This window comes from Delphinapterus leucas, chromosome 6 (assembly GCF_059928025.1).
Source record: "Delphinapterus leucas isolate spDelLeu-1000000601 "Yukka" chromosome 6, BTC_Dleu_Yukka2, whole genome shotgun sequence".
In the NCBI taxonomy this organism is placed as follows: domain Eukaryota; kingdom Metazoa; phylum Chordata; class Mammalia; order Artiodactyla; family Monodontidae; genus Delphinapterus; species Delphinapterus leucas.
This window is the reverse complement of record NC_143134.1, coordinates 109,735,001-109,751,230: the sequence shown is the minus strand read 5'-3', so window position 1 is coordinate 109,751,230 and position 16,230 is coordinate 109,735,001. Positions and strand designations below refer to the sequence as shown.

General features: G+C 38.9%; 1 long non-coding RNA gene across 4 annotated transcripts in view; it reads right to left on the bottom strand.

Moving 5' to 3' along the window:
- The window catches only part of LOC111177276 (uncharacterized), a 178,200-nt gene extending 168,429 nt beyond the window's left edge, over positions 1-9,771 (bottom strand). For 2 of the 4 annotated variants that reach the window (XR_016393629.1, XR_016393628.1), the window contains exon 1: positions 9,273-9,771. This is a non-coding gene — a long non-coding RNA (uncharacterized LOC111177276). The remainder of the gene's footprint in view (positions 1-9,272) is intronic. The other 2 variants (XR_016393630.1, XR_002645270.3) reach the window with 1 other exon arrangement.
- Positions 9,772-16,230: the final 6,459 nt, after the last annotated feature.

The window sequence follows — 16,230 nt, the reverse complement described above, 5'->3', positions numbered from 1 at the left end:
ATTTGCACATAACTGAACCACCACTTCATGAGACAGAATCGTCATCAGGAACACGCATGTGCATACCGAATCACTACCATCTCCCTCTAGAAGGTTCTGAATATTGTAAGTTCTGCTATCATTCCCTGGTTCTGTTTGTTTCGTGTGATTTCTCACTTTCTTCCCTTAGCTGCACACCCTGAGCTGCCCCTCCTACTGCTTTCATTGTGTCTTTGCCTAAAACTGCCTTTAAAATGTACTGGCCCTACTTACCCTCTATAACAGCAACAACAAAACCCAGAAACATGAATATGTTTACTTAAAAGCAAAGTAAGAATAAAGAGGACCTGAGGATTTCCCTTCCTATGAAGAAAATGTGTAGACATCACTACACAGATATTGAGGTACCAGTTTTTAACTGTTCAGAAATCTTTTGTTACTTCTCCTCCTTTTGAAGTTTCAGACTGTATTATTATAAAGAAATGGCATTGGTGTTTGGTTGGCCACCAGACAAGGGAAGGGTTATGTAACATCCTGTGTACAGACAGAGGTCAGAAGAGTGAATGAGGGTTAGGGGGGTGGCAATGCAGAAGAAGAAAACAAGAAACGATGAAAAAATATTGATATAATAACAGACTATAGTGAAGGCAAGAGATTCTGGATATTAAGCCTTTCCTATATATGATTTATTCCACCTGTATTATTATCATGTGGTAGAAGAACATTCTTCAAGGAACATCCTCCTTGAATTTGTAAGAATGTTCCTCAGGCGAAGGAATTCTGTTTTAACTATTTTTAGTTAAACTAATGCTTGGTATATGAAATAACGGCTATCTTGAAAAATGGATGCTGGAATTCACATGTAACAGAATTTTCCTGTGACCAGAGGCTCTCTTTAGAATGAACTGATATTTTCCCCCACATCGGGGAGTAAACTTAAGCTCTTCATTTCCCCCCTGTTCTAGATTAGGCTTCTATTAAGAAACTTGAGATACTCTGTCCCCAAGCAGATTTCTCCCTCTGCTGCTAGAGTGAGCTTGATAAAACAGAGAGCTGGTAATGTTTAGCACCTCCTTGACATTTTCTGTCCACACTGTCTAATTGCCTTGACAAAACTTGAGAAGACCTTTACAATCCAAGTCCAGAAACTCTGTTTTTCAGGATTTTGATTTGTAAAAGATGATTGATATTACCTAATTCAGTGTTTCTTGAATGTTAATGTGAATACAGATCACCTAGGGATTTTGTTAAAATGTAGATTCTAATTCAGTATGTCTAGGGTGTGGCCCAAGACTCCGCATTCCTACCAAGATACTCACTTTATAAGGTTTGTGTAATGATTAAATGAGATAAAACTCTAAGTTCTAAAAGGACTATGTATGTAAAAGCTGAGGGTTACTGTTATTTTTTAATGGTGTATAGTATATAAAAACAGAATATCCGGAGTACAGTCAAAAAGAAGTGACTGATATCTTTTTGAAGCAATAAGGTTTTGATTTTTGAAAATCTGGGTTCCAGTCCTGTATTACCTCTTGAGTCACCACCTTCTGCCATCTAGAATGGGAATGACTGCCCATTCCACGAGGATTGTATCAGAAAATGTATGTAAGTGCCCTCATTGATTCTGGCACAAAATAGGCAATCAATACATAGCAGTAGTCTTATTATATTGTTACAAAAGGCACAAAATATGCATACTGGTATCTCCTTCCTTTCCCACAACTTGTGTGTTTCCAGGTGGCTTCCAACTGCAACCAGAGACTCAAAAACAAAACAAAAGATGGCTTCAGGAAAGTTTCTATAATTCAACCATCTTTCTGGCTTGTTACCATTTCTTAACTCCATATTCTCTTTCGATCTATGCCATCCTGGTGCCTTACCCACCTGCCTTAATGTTCCCACCAACATCTTGTTTATGTGCCTTGATGTGAAGTTTCTCATGATCTCTGGCTCTGCTCTGATCACATCATTTCTACTCTCAGAATTCTCTCAGTGTTCCTGGACAAAAAAATCAATGATCCCCATCAGTCAGTCACTTTGGACCTAAAGAGAAACGAACACTGAACAATTTCAGTCTATTTATTGTTGGGATGCAGATAGGTACTGCTGGTTATCAGTCTTGCCTTTTTCTCTAGCAGTTCCACAAGGAATGATACACTAAAAGCGTTATGAGGAAGACCCTTGGGCATGGAATCAGTAAACCTGGTTTTAGGTCCTACCTACCATTGAGTGTTATTTTCTCATTTGTAAAACTCACATAATTCTAGGTAACTTACAGACTTACTGTGAAGTTAAAATGAACCAAGTTGTGTGATGGCATTTATGTAAATATATGATGGCATATATAGGGTGATAGTATTAATGTTAATTTTTCTATTAGGCATTGTATAAATGCATTTAATCTACCATGCTCATTGTTTAATATTGGAATGTGATAAAGAGGACTAAATAAGAAATAATATGGAGGATTAGAAGCAAAATATGAGTACAAAGTACTGTTTTAGGGGAAAACAGAAGCAGAAAATAACTTGGAAGAGCCAAAAGACACAATGGCAGAAGACTTCTAATCTATGAAAAAAATAAGACACACACCTTCATGCTCAACTCTCTCTTGAGGACCTAGAAATTGCTTCTCTAACTCAAGAAACTAAATGTTTCCTCTTACTTAATGCACAGTATATGGTTTATAAAATCTAATTGTTTTGAAAATAACATATAGTGTTTATCTTTTTTCTGATTAGTTTTATTAAATCGAAAGTATATGAATTGATGATTAATGGCTATGGGTTTTTTGGGGGGGTGATGAAAATGTTCTAATATTGATTGTGGTGAGCATGCACAATTCTGTGAATACACTAAAAATTACTGAATTGTATACTTTACACCAATCCATGATGGCAATCTTTGTGCTGATCACCAAACATGTGCAGTAGTTTATTTATCTAGGCAAGTGGGAGGATTGCATTTTTTGCCCACTTTAGAATTAGGCATGCCAAGCGACTTGCTCTGGCTAATGAACTGTGAGTGGGAGTGCCATGTGTCACTGAAAGATGGAAGCTTTATGAGCCAGCATGTGATTTGACACATTTAATTTTTCTGCCTTGGTAATTATACTGGAAAATGTTGAGATTAAGCCTGTATCAGGTTGGGCTTCTGGCCACCCTTGTGCAAATACAAGCAGGAATTAAACCGTTTCCTTAATCCACTGAAGTGTTGGTGGTGTTTGTTACCCAGCATAGCCTAGCAAATCCTTACTGATAAATCCAAGCAGTCATAAACCAAACTGAAAAACTCCAAGCTTTCCCACAGAAGTTTGCAATGGCAAGCTCGCCAGTGACAGCAGGCCAACATGCAGGCAGATCCAGCAGTAATTTTAGGAAAGACTGAGGGTAAGCATTCTCCAATTCTTCTCCAAAATTCACCAATTAAATAAGCCACTCCTTCCTAAAGGAGTAAAGAGGCTAGAGAAAGGCCGTGAGTCATTCAAGAGAAAGTTCCATCTTAGAGACATGATTCCATGGGAATGGAGATTCTTCTTGAACAAGGAGGTAATTCAGTTAAACTCACTGAAGGGATTTGAGTTCTCAAATGAAACATATTTATAGTTCTCCACCCCCTCCTTCTTCCCACACTTTCTTCTCCTCTCCGCTTCTCCTTCTCTTCAGATTGTGAGGATTAATTGAGGTGATGTATGTGAACAGGTTTTGAAAATTGCAAAGTGCTACAATAGTATTAGTTATGATCTCCTGTTCTGTAAAATGAATACAACATTCCCTGCCTTGTTCACCTCCCAGAATTGTGCAGCCCTATTCAGATGGGAGGATACAAGTAAAATCACTTCATAAATGTTAAATATCCACACTTTATTCACTATTGGCTGAGAGATGATCCAATTACCTGAGATAAGGCAGGGTTAAACGTGAAAAAGACCACTGTGAATACACATTTAATCCACATACTTCAATGCAGCTCCTGTAAGTTATAACAGTGATATGTTGATCGCCATCTATTGAATTTGTCTTCATATTTCAACATTAGGTGGGGCCTCTGAAGACCTACTGTGTGCAGAACCCCCCTCTCCTGTCCATTGTTTTTTTCAGCCATGCCACGCAGCATGCAGGATCTTAGTTCCCTAACCAGGAATCGAACCTGCACCTCTTTCAGTGGAAGCTCGGAAATCCGAGCAGTGGAAATCCCCTGCCACCCATTGTTGAAAATGCAATGCAAGCTGAAATTAAACCTTTTTTTTAGTCCATTGAAATGTTGGTGGTGTTTGTTACACAGCATGTTATAACCTAGTTTATTCTGACTAACAAATCTAGCCAGTCATAAATCAAACTATACAATTCAAAGCCTCCCCTGCAGAAATATTTGCTTTGGCAAGGGTAGAAGAAAAGAGTGTTGTTTACTGACCCCATGAATTCCCAAAACTGGTTAATAGAAATTATTGATCTGGCCCAGCGTTTACACTTGGGTCTTCTGAATTATTACATTTCCATTTGTATCACAAAATCCTAGTTAGATGTATTAGTAAAGACAATGACCAGCAAAAGAGAAGGAATAAAGATAGGATGGAGAAAATAAGTTAACAGAGGGAATTTTAAGGCTGATAGCTACATGAGGTCATTTTCAGTTCCATGTGTCATTTTTGACAGCCACAGTTACCACTGTAACTGAAGCTGCATTTCTTTTCAACAAAGGGAAATAAAACTAATGCTATAAAAATGTACCTGCCCCTCTCGCCACCAAATGAAAATAAACTGGACTGACTAATCCAAAGCTCTTTTTGGATTTAATATCACTAGTTTCCGCTTTTAATTTAAATTGGGGCAAGGATCAAGAAGAATGTTGCATTTTCATCTGCTTTTGAAGTTCTCCTGAGTTTTAAAGATGGATAAAACACACACACACACACACACACATACACACACACACTCACACAAACCTAAGACATGAAGAGAGACTCATTCCATAGATAGGGTTGAGAAATAAGCATGGATAGGGTTGAGAAAACAGAGTTTAAGCATTAAAACCAGGAAGGCAAAGAAACCACTCTCACCTGAATGCATTTTCTAGATGTGAAAAGTAAACACAAGCCTGGGAGCTTTCAGAAATGAGAGACAATCTCTCATGAATGATATGGGAAGATAGACAGTCTAACATTTGTTGAACACCTACTATGTGGCAAGAACTGCACTACCTGCCTATGAGCCTCACTTTCCCAGAATTTTTTATAAAACATTTATTATTTGATGGACATCTGTTAGGAATTTTACATATATCATCTCATTTAATCTCAACTGCAACTCTGAGTAGATTATCTCTATTTTCAGGTGAGGAAAGATGAAGCTCAGAAAGTTAAGTGAACCATAATATCCAGCCAGCCAGTAAATTGGGAATGTTAAGATTTGAATCCGGCGTGGGTGGTGGTGGTAGGATGAACTGGGAGATTGGGATTGACATATATACACTAATATGTATAAAATGGATAACTAATAAGAACCTGCTATGTAAAAAAAAATAATAATAAAATTAAAAAACTAAAAACATGGCTTCATATGGGACTCTTATTTATGGAAATCCCTGTGGAATTCAGAGGAATAATTTAGACATGCTTTGTAGATGCCAAACAAAACTCTCAGTTGCCAGTTCAGAAGTCAAATGGAATGCTAAGGCAGAAATAGCTGAATCCCTAGGGCAGGGATGCAGGTGCTAAGGCTATGCACCTATGGGCTGAAATGGCACTAAAAAAATAAAAAAAAAAAGACTTGAATCCAGATCTGGTTGAAATCAAAACACAGGTAGTTTCCATGATGCCAAACTGTCCCCTGGAGGGTTTCTCGTCTTCTGTCCTGCACTGTGTATAAAGCTCTTTTACAGCATCTCTCTGCTAACATACCACCAATTCCTAACAATTTCTCGTGGAAAGTTGAATTCTACAGGATGTTTCTCTTTGAGTTGGAACAGAATCAGCTTCCTTGCAACTTCCACTCATTGATACTAATGGAGTCTTCTAAAACAACACAGGACAACAGTCATTTCTAGACTGGAAATAGCAATTTCGTTGCTATTCAATCTTCACTAGGATATTTCCTGAACCCTTTAATCACTAGTTCAATGTTCCTTTAAATGTGACGGCTGTAAAGGGACCACTGTGTTTTGTATAGAGAAATGTGACCATTTAGTTCTCAGTCATTCCCTGAGTACAGCATTCAGATTTCAAAGTTTCACTATAAGATTCACAAAACAAATTCTTCACCACTTCAGACTTCTCTGTTTATAATCATTTGCACTTTCCAATTGCCGGAGAAGTGATATAAGCTGCAGTGAAAAAACGACACTTCATTGACACACAGTGGACAATAAAATGACAATTATGTCCAACATCATGAATATTTTAGAACTATGCCCAGAGAATGTTAAATAAATCTCTTAAAATTCTGCAACTGGGGGCTTCCCAGGTGGCGCAGTGGTTGGGAGTCCGCCTGCCGATGCAGGGGACGCGGGTTCGTGCCCCAGTCCAGGAGGATCCCACATGCCACGGAGTGGCTAGGCCCGTGAGCCATGGCCACTGGGCCTGTGCGTCTGAAGCCTGTGCTCCGCAGCGGGAGAGGCCACAGCAGTGAGAGGCCCGCGTACCACAAAAAAAAAAAAAAAAAATTCTGCAACTGCAGCAAGCTTTCCGTTCTCCTTTTTCACTCTTTCTGCTCGTATGCTTTTTAAAGGAATTTTGTCAGGAGAGTCATGAGGGCTACTCCTTATATTGTGTCATCTAGCCTGTTTCTATCATTCTCTAAGGAACTCAATGTATTTATCCCTTTGACTCCCATGGATTATTTATTAAACACATTTTTTAACTTGTGAATTTTAAAATTCACAGTTTTGCTTTCTCCCACTTAGAGAAAGCAAAATGATTGTTTAAGGGGTGTGCACAAACACAGGAATTTTTCTTCTCCTTTTTTAAACATTCTTATTCTCATTGTGTACCACTGGACCCCTGTAACTTAAGAGGCATATCTATACCTCCAGCTCTTTGCAGTGTCTGACATGTAGAAGACCCTCAATAAATCTGGTAACTGAACAGTTTTATGGGGATTCCAATTTGATATAGAAAAGATTCTTGAATGACGAGCAGGGTAGGGTATAGGCACAAGCCTTTGAATTTCTAAGATTCCATAATTTTCAAACCAATGGAACTTGGGCACTATAAGAGCATCAATAACTCCTGAATGGTCCATTGTCGTAACACAGTTTTAAAAATTTTTGTCAGCATTTACAGTGTCTGGGATAAACTGTCTCTGCCTGTGTCTTCACCCCAGTCGCTTTCACACTTGTTCTTGCCATATCCTCCCAACTGGCCTTATTTCAAATTCCCAAAGGAGTTGAGAGCTGCATACCATACATAGGCTTTGCACAGGCTACTCTGTGCTTGGAATGCTCCTTTCCCCCCTGCTTGGTTAACTTCCTCACTCATAATCTCTCACTTAAATGTCACTCTCCTAGAGAGACCCTCCCTGTGTATCCCCAGCACAAGACCGAGTGCATAGCAGGTCCTTAATAACAATAAGCTGAATTATCAAACAATTACCAACCACAATTATCTTTACTTGACTAAGCGAAAGGCAAAAAATATGCCATGTCATTGGAGAATCTTTACATTAAGGCTAAAACCAGAAAGGATCTTAGCTTGCTTTGATGAAATAATTTTTATTATTGGGTGCATTCATATAGCATATTTTTGTGAGGAAGAGCTAACTTCTCCTTTCATGAAATCTTAGAGCAACAGATATGGTTGTGCATATGGCAAGAAGCATGAGAATATATGTCTCCTCACCCAAGAGATCTAGAGTACACTTGAGTTTATGACTAAGTTCATACCTAACTGCAGCTGGTACTCAGGACAGCACCACAGTGGGATGGTCAGGTCTATTCTCATTATCTCACTTAATGGATGAGGAAACCAGGAAGTAATGATGTGAATTTGTGTGTACTTCATCAAAGTGATAGGACTTGGAGGAGCCAGGTAGGATGCAATTCTGCTGAAGTTTTGGCCTCTGGTTGGTTTTCTATTACTTGTAAATGACTCAAGAGGAAGGGCAGTGCTAGTTGCCCATGGTGACAAGCAAGGGGATAAATGTTTTGCAATCATTCTAGTCTTCATGATAGGAATGCCCATAACCTCAGAGAATAGCCAGCTGCTAGTCCAGGGTTCAGGGTCAAATGATAAATAATATTGGTTGACCAGAAAAGCCCTATCTTATAACTTAAAGGCCATTCTACAGTGGTAGGAAAAGCATATGTGGAGTCAGACGACATGAATTCATGGCCACGATCAAGCCAGGGTAGGTATGTTATAGTGTGCAATGAACAGCCACCAACTTTCAGAGTCTGAAAATAACAGAGATTAAATCCTTTCACACCACATGTCCACCTCAGGTCAGCAAGGTGTTCTGCTCATTATAGTCAATTAGAGAGCCTGGCTGATGGAGAACACAGCCCTACACATGCTTCCGGGATTACCACAACACTGCAAGGCCTGACGCTGGCCTGGTAATTAAATGCTTCCACCTCAAAATGACACACAGCACATCTGTTCACAATTTTTTGGTCAAATTCAGTTACCCACCGATGTCTAACTCAAAGGAGTAGGAAAGTAAGATTTTTCCATGTGCCAAGAAGGGAGAAAATCTGGAATATTTCTTTAAGAATATTTTTGAACAGACTTGATAACTACTATAGTCTGCTTTTCTAGTGGCAAAAGTTTCTTTCTTTTTCCTGCTTATAAAACTTATTCATTCCGATAGAGAGGAACCAAGACGGCAGAGTAGAAGGACGTGCTCTCACTCCCTCTTGCGAGAACACCAGAATCACAACAAGCTGCTGGACAATCATCGACAGGAAGACACTGGAACTCACCAAAAAAGATACCCCACATCCAAAGACATAGGAGAAGCCACAATGAGATGGTAGGAGGGGCACAATCACAGTAAAATCAAATCCCATAACTGCTGGGTGGGTGACTCACAGACTGGAGAACATTTATACCACAGAAGTCCACCCACTGGAGTGAAGGTTCAGAACCCCATGTCGGGCTTCCCAACCTGGGGGTCCTGCAATGGGAGGAGGAAGTCCCAGAGAATCAGACATTGAAAGTTAGTGAGATTTGATTGCAGCACTTCAACAGGACTGCGGGAAACAGAGACTCCACTCTTGGAGGGTACACACAAAGTAGTGTGCACATCGGGACCCAGGGCAAGGAGCAGTGACCCCAGGGGAGACTGAACCAGACCTACCTGATAATGCTGGAGGGTCTCCTGCAGAGGCGGGGGGTGGCTGTGGCTCACCATGGGGACAAGGACACTGGCAGCAGAAGTTCAGGGAAGTACTCCTTGTCCTTGGCATAAGCCCTCCCAGAGTCTGTCACTAGCCCCACCAAAGAGCCCAGGTAGGCTCCAGTGTTGGATTGCCTCAGGCCAAACAACCAACAGGGAGGGAACCCAGCCCCACCCATCAGCAGACAAGTGGATTAAAGTTTTACTGAGCTCTGCCCACCAGAGCAACACTCAGCTCTACCCACCACCAGTCCCTCCCATCAGGAAACATACACAAGCCTCTTAGATAGCCTCATCCACCAGAGGGCAGACAGCAGAAGCAAGAAGAACTACAATCCTGCAGCCCGTGGAACAAAAAACCACATTTACAGAAAGATAGACAAGATGAAAAGGCAGAGGGCTATGTACCAGATGAAGGAACAAGATAAAACCCGAGAAAAACAACTAAATGAAGTGGAGATAGGCAACCTTCCAGAAAAAGAATTCAGAATAATGATAGTGAAGATGATCCAGGACCTCGGAAAAAGAATGGAGGCAAAGATTGAGAAGATGCAATAAGTGTTTAACAAAGACCTAGAAGAATTAAAGAACAAACAGAGATGAACAATACAATAACTGAAATGAAAACTACACTAGAAGGAATCAATAGCAGAATAACTGAAGCAGAAGAACGGATAAGTGACCTAAAAGACAGAATGGTTCAATTCACTGCTGCAGAACAGAATAAAGAAAAATGAATGAAAAGAAATGAAGACAGCCTAAGAGACCTCTGGGACAACACTAAACGCAACAACATTAGCATTATAGGGGTCCCAGAAGGAGAAGAGAGAGAGAAAGGACCAGAGAAAATATTTGAAGAGATTATAGTCAAAAACTTCCCTAACATGGGAAAGGAAATAGCCATCCAAGTCCAGGAAGTGCAGCAAGTCCCATACAGGATAAACCCAAGGAGAAACATGCCGAGACACATAGTAATCAAATTGGCAAAAATTAAAGACAAAGAAAAATTATTGAAAGCAGCAAGGGAAAAATGACAAATAACATACAAGGGAACTCCCATAAGGTTAACAGCTGATTGCTCAGCAGAAACTCTACAAGTCAGAACGGAGTGGCATGATATACTTAAAGTGATGAAAGGGAAGAACCTACAACCAAGATTACTCTATCCGGCAAGGATCTCATTCAGATTCGATGGAGAAATCAAAAGCTTTACAGACAAGCAAAAGCTAAGAGAATTCAGCACCACCAAACCAGCTATCCAAGAAATGCTAAAGGAACTTCTCGAAGTGGGAAACACAAGAGAAGAAAAGAACCTACAAAAACGAACCCAAAACAATTAAGAAAATGGTCATAGAAACATATATATTGATAATTACCTTAAACATGAATGGATTAAATGCTCTAACCAAAAGACACAGGCTTGCTGAATGGATACAAAAACAAGACCCATATATATGCTGTCTACAAGAGAATCACTTCACACCTAGGGACACATACAGATGAAAATGAGGGGATGGAAAAAGATATTCCATGCAAATGGAAATGAAAAGAAAGCTGCAATAGCAATACTCATATCAGATACAATAGACTTTAAAATAAAGAATGTTACAAGAGACAAGGAAGGACACTACATAATGATCAAGTGATCAATCCAAGAAGAAGATATAACAATTATAAATATATATGCACCCAACATAGGAGCACCTCCATACATGAGGCAACTGCTAACAGCTATAAAAAAGGAAATCAACAGTAACACAATAATAGTGGGGGACTTTAACACCTCACTTACACCGATGGACAGATCATGCAAAGTGAAAATAAATAAGGAAACAGAAGCTTTAAATGACACAATAGACCAGATAGATTTCATTGATATTTATAGGACATTCCATCCAAAAATAGCAGATTACACTTTCTTCTCAAGTGAACACAGAACATTCTCCAGGATAGATCACATCTTGCGTCACAAATCAAGCCTCAGTAAATTTATGAAAATTGAAATCATATCAAGCATCTTTTCTGACCACAACGCTATGAGACTAGAAATGAATTACAGGGAAAAAAATGTAAAAAACACAAACACACGGAGGCTAAACATATGTCACTAAATAACCAAGAGATCACTGAAGAAAGCAAAGAGGAAATCAAAAAATACCTAGAGACAAAAGTCAATGAAAACACGACGATCCAAAACCTATGGGATGCAGCGAAAGCAGTTCTAAGAGGGAAGTTTATAGCTATACAAGCCTACCTCAAGACACAAGAAAAATCTCAAATAAACAATCTAACCTTACCCCCAAAGGAACTAGAGAAAGAAGAACAAAGAAAACCCCAAGTTAGCAGAAGGAAAGAAATCATAAAGATCAGAACAGAAATAAATGAAATAGAAACAAAGAAAACAATAGCAAAGATCAATAAAACTAAAAGCTGGTTCTTTGAGAAGATAAACAAAATTGATAGCCAGACATTAGCCAGACTCATCAAGAAAAAGAGGGAGAGGACTCAAATCAATAAAATTAGAAATGAAAAAGGAGAAGTTACAATAGACACCGCAGAAATACAAAGCATCCTAAGAGGCTACTGCAAGCAACTCTATGCCAATAAAATGGACAACCTGGAAGAAATGAACAAATTCTTAGAAAGGTATAACCTTCCAAGACTGAATCAGGAAGAAATAGAAAATATGAACAGATCATTCACAAGTACTGAAATTGAAACTGTGATTAAAAATCTTCCAACAAACAAAAGTCCAGGACCAGATGGCTTCACAGGTGAATTCTATCAAACATTTAGAGGAGAGTTAACACCCATCCTTCTCAAACTCTTCCAAAAAATTGCAGAGGAAGGAACTCTCCCAAACTCATTCTATGAGGCCACCATCACCCTGATACCAATACCAGACAAAGATACTATAAAAAAAGACAATTACAGACCACTATCACTCATGAATATAGAGGTAAAAATTCTCAACAAAATACTAGCAAACAGAATCCAACAACACAATAAAAGGATCATACACCATGATCAAGTGGGATTTACCCCAGGGATGCAAGGATTCTTCAATATACACAAATCAATCAGTGTGACACACCATATTAACAAACTGAAGAATAAAAACCATATGATCATCTCAATAGATGCAGAAAAAGCTTTTGACAAAATTCAACATGCATTTATGATAAAAACTCTCCAGAAAGTGGGCATAGAGGGAACCTACCTCAACATAATAAAGGCCATATACGACAAACCCACAGCAAGCATCATTCTCAATGGTGAAAAACTGAAAGCATTTCCTCTAAGATCAGGAACAAGCCAAGGAAGCCCACTCACACCACTATTATTCAACATAGTTTTGGAAGTCCTAGCCATGGCAATCAGAGAAGAAAAAGAAATAAAAGGAATAAAAATTGTAAAAGAAGAAGTAAAACTGTCACTGTGTGCAGATGACATGATACTATACATAGAGAATCCTAAAAATGCCACCAGAAAACTACTAGAGCTAATCAATGAATGTGGTAAAGTTGAAGGATACAAAATTAATGCACAGAAATCTCTTGCATTCCTATACACTAATGATGAAAAATCTGGAAAAGAAATTAAGGAAACACTCCCATTGACCATTGCAACAAAAAGAATAAAATACCTAGGAATAAACCTACCTAGGGAGACAAGAGACCTGTATGCAGAAAACTATAAGACACTGATGAAAGAAATTAAAGATGATAACAACAGATGGAGAGATATACAATGTTCTTGGATTAGAAGAAACAATATTGTGAAAATGACTATACTACCCAAAGCAATCTACAGATTAAATGCAATCCTTATCAAATTACCAATGGCATTTTTTATGGAACTAGAACAAAAAATCTTAAAATTTGTATGGAGACACAAAAGACCCCGTATAGCCAAAGAAGTCTTGAGGGAAAAAAATGAAGCTGGAAGAATTAGACTTCCTAACTTCAGAGTATACTATAAAGCTACAGTAATCAGGACAATATGGTACTGGCACAAAAAGAGACACATAGATCAATGGAATAAGATAGAAAGCCCAGAGATAAACCCATGCACTTCTTGGTCAACTAATCTATGACAAAGGAGTCAAGGATATACAATGGAGAAAAGACAGTCTCTTCAATAAGTGGTGCTGGGAAAACTGGACAGCTACATGTAAAAGAATGAAATTAGAACACTCCCTAACACCATACACAAAAATAAACTCCAAATGGATTAGAGACCTAAATGTAAGACTGGACACTATAAAACTCTTACAGGAAAACAGAGGAACAACACTCTTTGACATAAATCACAGCAAGATCTTTTTTGACCCACCTCCTAGAGTAATGGAAATAAAAACAAAAATAAACAAATGGGACCTAATGAAACTTAAAAGCTTTTTCACAGCAAAGGAAACCATAAACAAGATGAAAAGACAGTCCTCAGAATGGGAGATAATATTTGCAAATGAATCAACTGACAAAGGATTAATCCTCAAAATATATAAACAGCTCATGCAGCTCAATATTAAAGAAACAAACAACCTAATCCAAAAATGGGCAGAAGACCTATATAGACATTTCTCCAAAGAAGACATATGGATGGCCAGGAAGCACATGAAAAGCTGCTCAACATCACTAATCATTAGAGAAATGCAAATCAAAACTACAGTGAGGTATCACCTCACACCAGTTAGAATGGGCATCATCAGAAAATCTACAAGCAACAAATGCTGGAGAGGGTGTGGAGAAAAGAGAACCCTCTTGCACTGTTGGTGGGAATGTAAATTGATACAACCACTATGGAGAACAGTATGGAGGTTCCTTAAAAAACTACAAATAGAACTACCATATGATCCAGCAATCCCACTGATGGGCATATACCCAGAGAAAACCGTAATTCAAAAAGACACATGCACCCCAATATTCATTGCAGCACTATTTACAATAGGCAGGTCCTGGAAGCAACCTAAATGTCCATCGACAGACGAATGGATAAAGAAGATGTGGTACATATATACAATGGAATATTACTCAGCCATAAGAAGGAACGAAATTGAGTCATTTGTTGAGACGTGGATGGATCTAAAGACTGTCATACAGGGTGAAGTAAGTCAGAAAGAGAAAAACAAATATCGTATATTTTCACATGTACATGGAACCTAGAAAAATGGTACAGATGAACCGGTTTGCAGGGCAGAAGTTGAGAGATGTAGAGAACAAACATATGGACACTAAGGGGGGAAAGCCGCGGTGGGGTGGGGATGGTGGTGTGCTGAATTGGGCGACTGGGACTGACATGTACATACTGATGTCTATAAAAATTTTTTTAACATCTTTATTGGAGTATAACTGCTTTACAATGGTGTGTTAGTTTCTGCTTTATAACAAAGTGAATCAGTTCTACATATACATATGTTCTCATATCTCTTCCCTCTTCCATCTCCCTCCCTCCCACCCTCCCTATCCCACCCCTCTAGGTGGTCACAAACCACCTAGCTGATCTCCCTGTGCTACACAGCTGCTTCCCACTAACTATGTATTTTACATTTGGTAGTGTATATATGTCCATTCCACTCTCTCACTTTGTCACAGCTTACCCTTCCCCCTCCCCATATCCTCAAGTCCATTCTCTAGTAGGTCTGTCTTTATTCCCATCTTACCCCTAGGTTCTTCATGACTTTTTTTTTTTTTTAATTCCATGTATATGTGTTAGCATACAGTATTTGTTTTTCTCTTTCTGACTTACTTCACTCTGTATGACAGACTCTAGGTCCATCCACCTCACTACAAATAACTCAGTTTCCTTTCCTTTTATGGCTGAGTAATATTCCATTGTATATATGTGCCACATCTTCTTTATCCATTCATCTGTCGATGGACACTTAGGTTGCTTCCATATCCTGGCTATTGTAAATAGAGCTGCAATGAGCATTGTGGTACATGACTCTTTTTGAATTATGGTTTTCTCAGGGTATATGCCTATCAGTGGGATTGCTGGGTCATATGGTAGTTCTATTTTTAGTTTTTTAAGGAACCTCCATACTGTTCTCCATAGTGGCTGTATCAATTTACATTCCCACTAACAGTGCAAGAGTGTTCCCTTTTCTCCACACCCTCTCCAGCATTTATTGTTTCTAGATTTTTTGATGATGGCCATTCTGACTGGTGTGAGATATCTCTGATGTCTATAAAATGGATGACTAATAAGAACATGCTGTATAAAAAAATAAATTAAATTAAATTAAAAAAAGAAAACAAAAAACATATTCATTCCCAAACCACCAAGAGAGGCAACTCAAGAGCTCAACTCAAGAACTCAAGACAACTCATCCACTCACTGTGATCAGCTTGAAGTGCAGATAACTGAGTGGTTCCCTGCTGCTTCTTCATCAGGTCCAGAGATAGTTCCTTTCGATCCAGAGATCTGAACTAAAAAACTGAATTAAAAAGACATGTTATCAGCCCATATATACAACAGAAGAACATGCACAGAATTACCACAATAAATGCTGCCAATGGAGACACAATAGTTGTTCTATGGCACTTCTGAAATCTGCTGGAGAGATGTGGTAAGTTCTCCTCTGAAGGTAGAAGATGTTCCCAGATTAGTGTCCTATTCTGTTTCCTGGGTGGGGCCCCTCTTCCTTTGTTTTCTGTGGTCCACGGTCCTCTCATGGTTCATTTCCTGCTAATGGAAATGAGATTCTTCCATTTCCATTAACCTCCTTTGGCCACATCAGAAAGTGGGCATTGGAGAATAGGCCCTATTCGGTGGCTGGGCATCTTTCTCAGCTTCTTTCCTGCTTAGGGGTTTGAGACCCCCCCAGTGTTATTTTAAATCTCAAACAGTCATAAATTATTTGTAATGTGTTTGCAGTGCCACTCACTGAAAACCTTAATAGCCTTTATATCTCTTT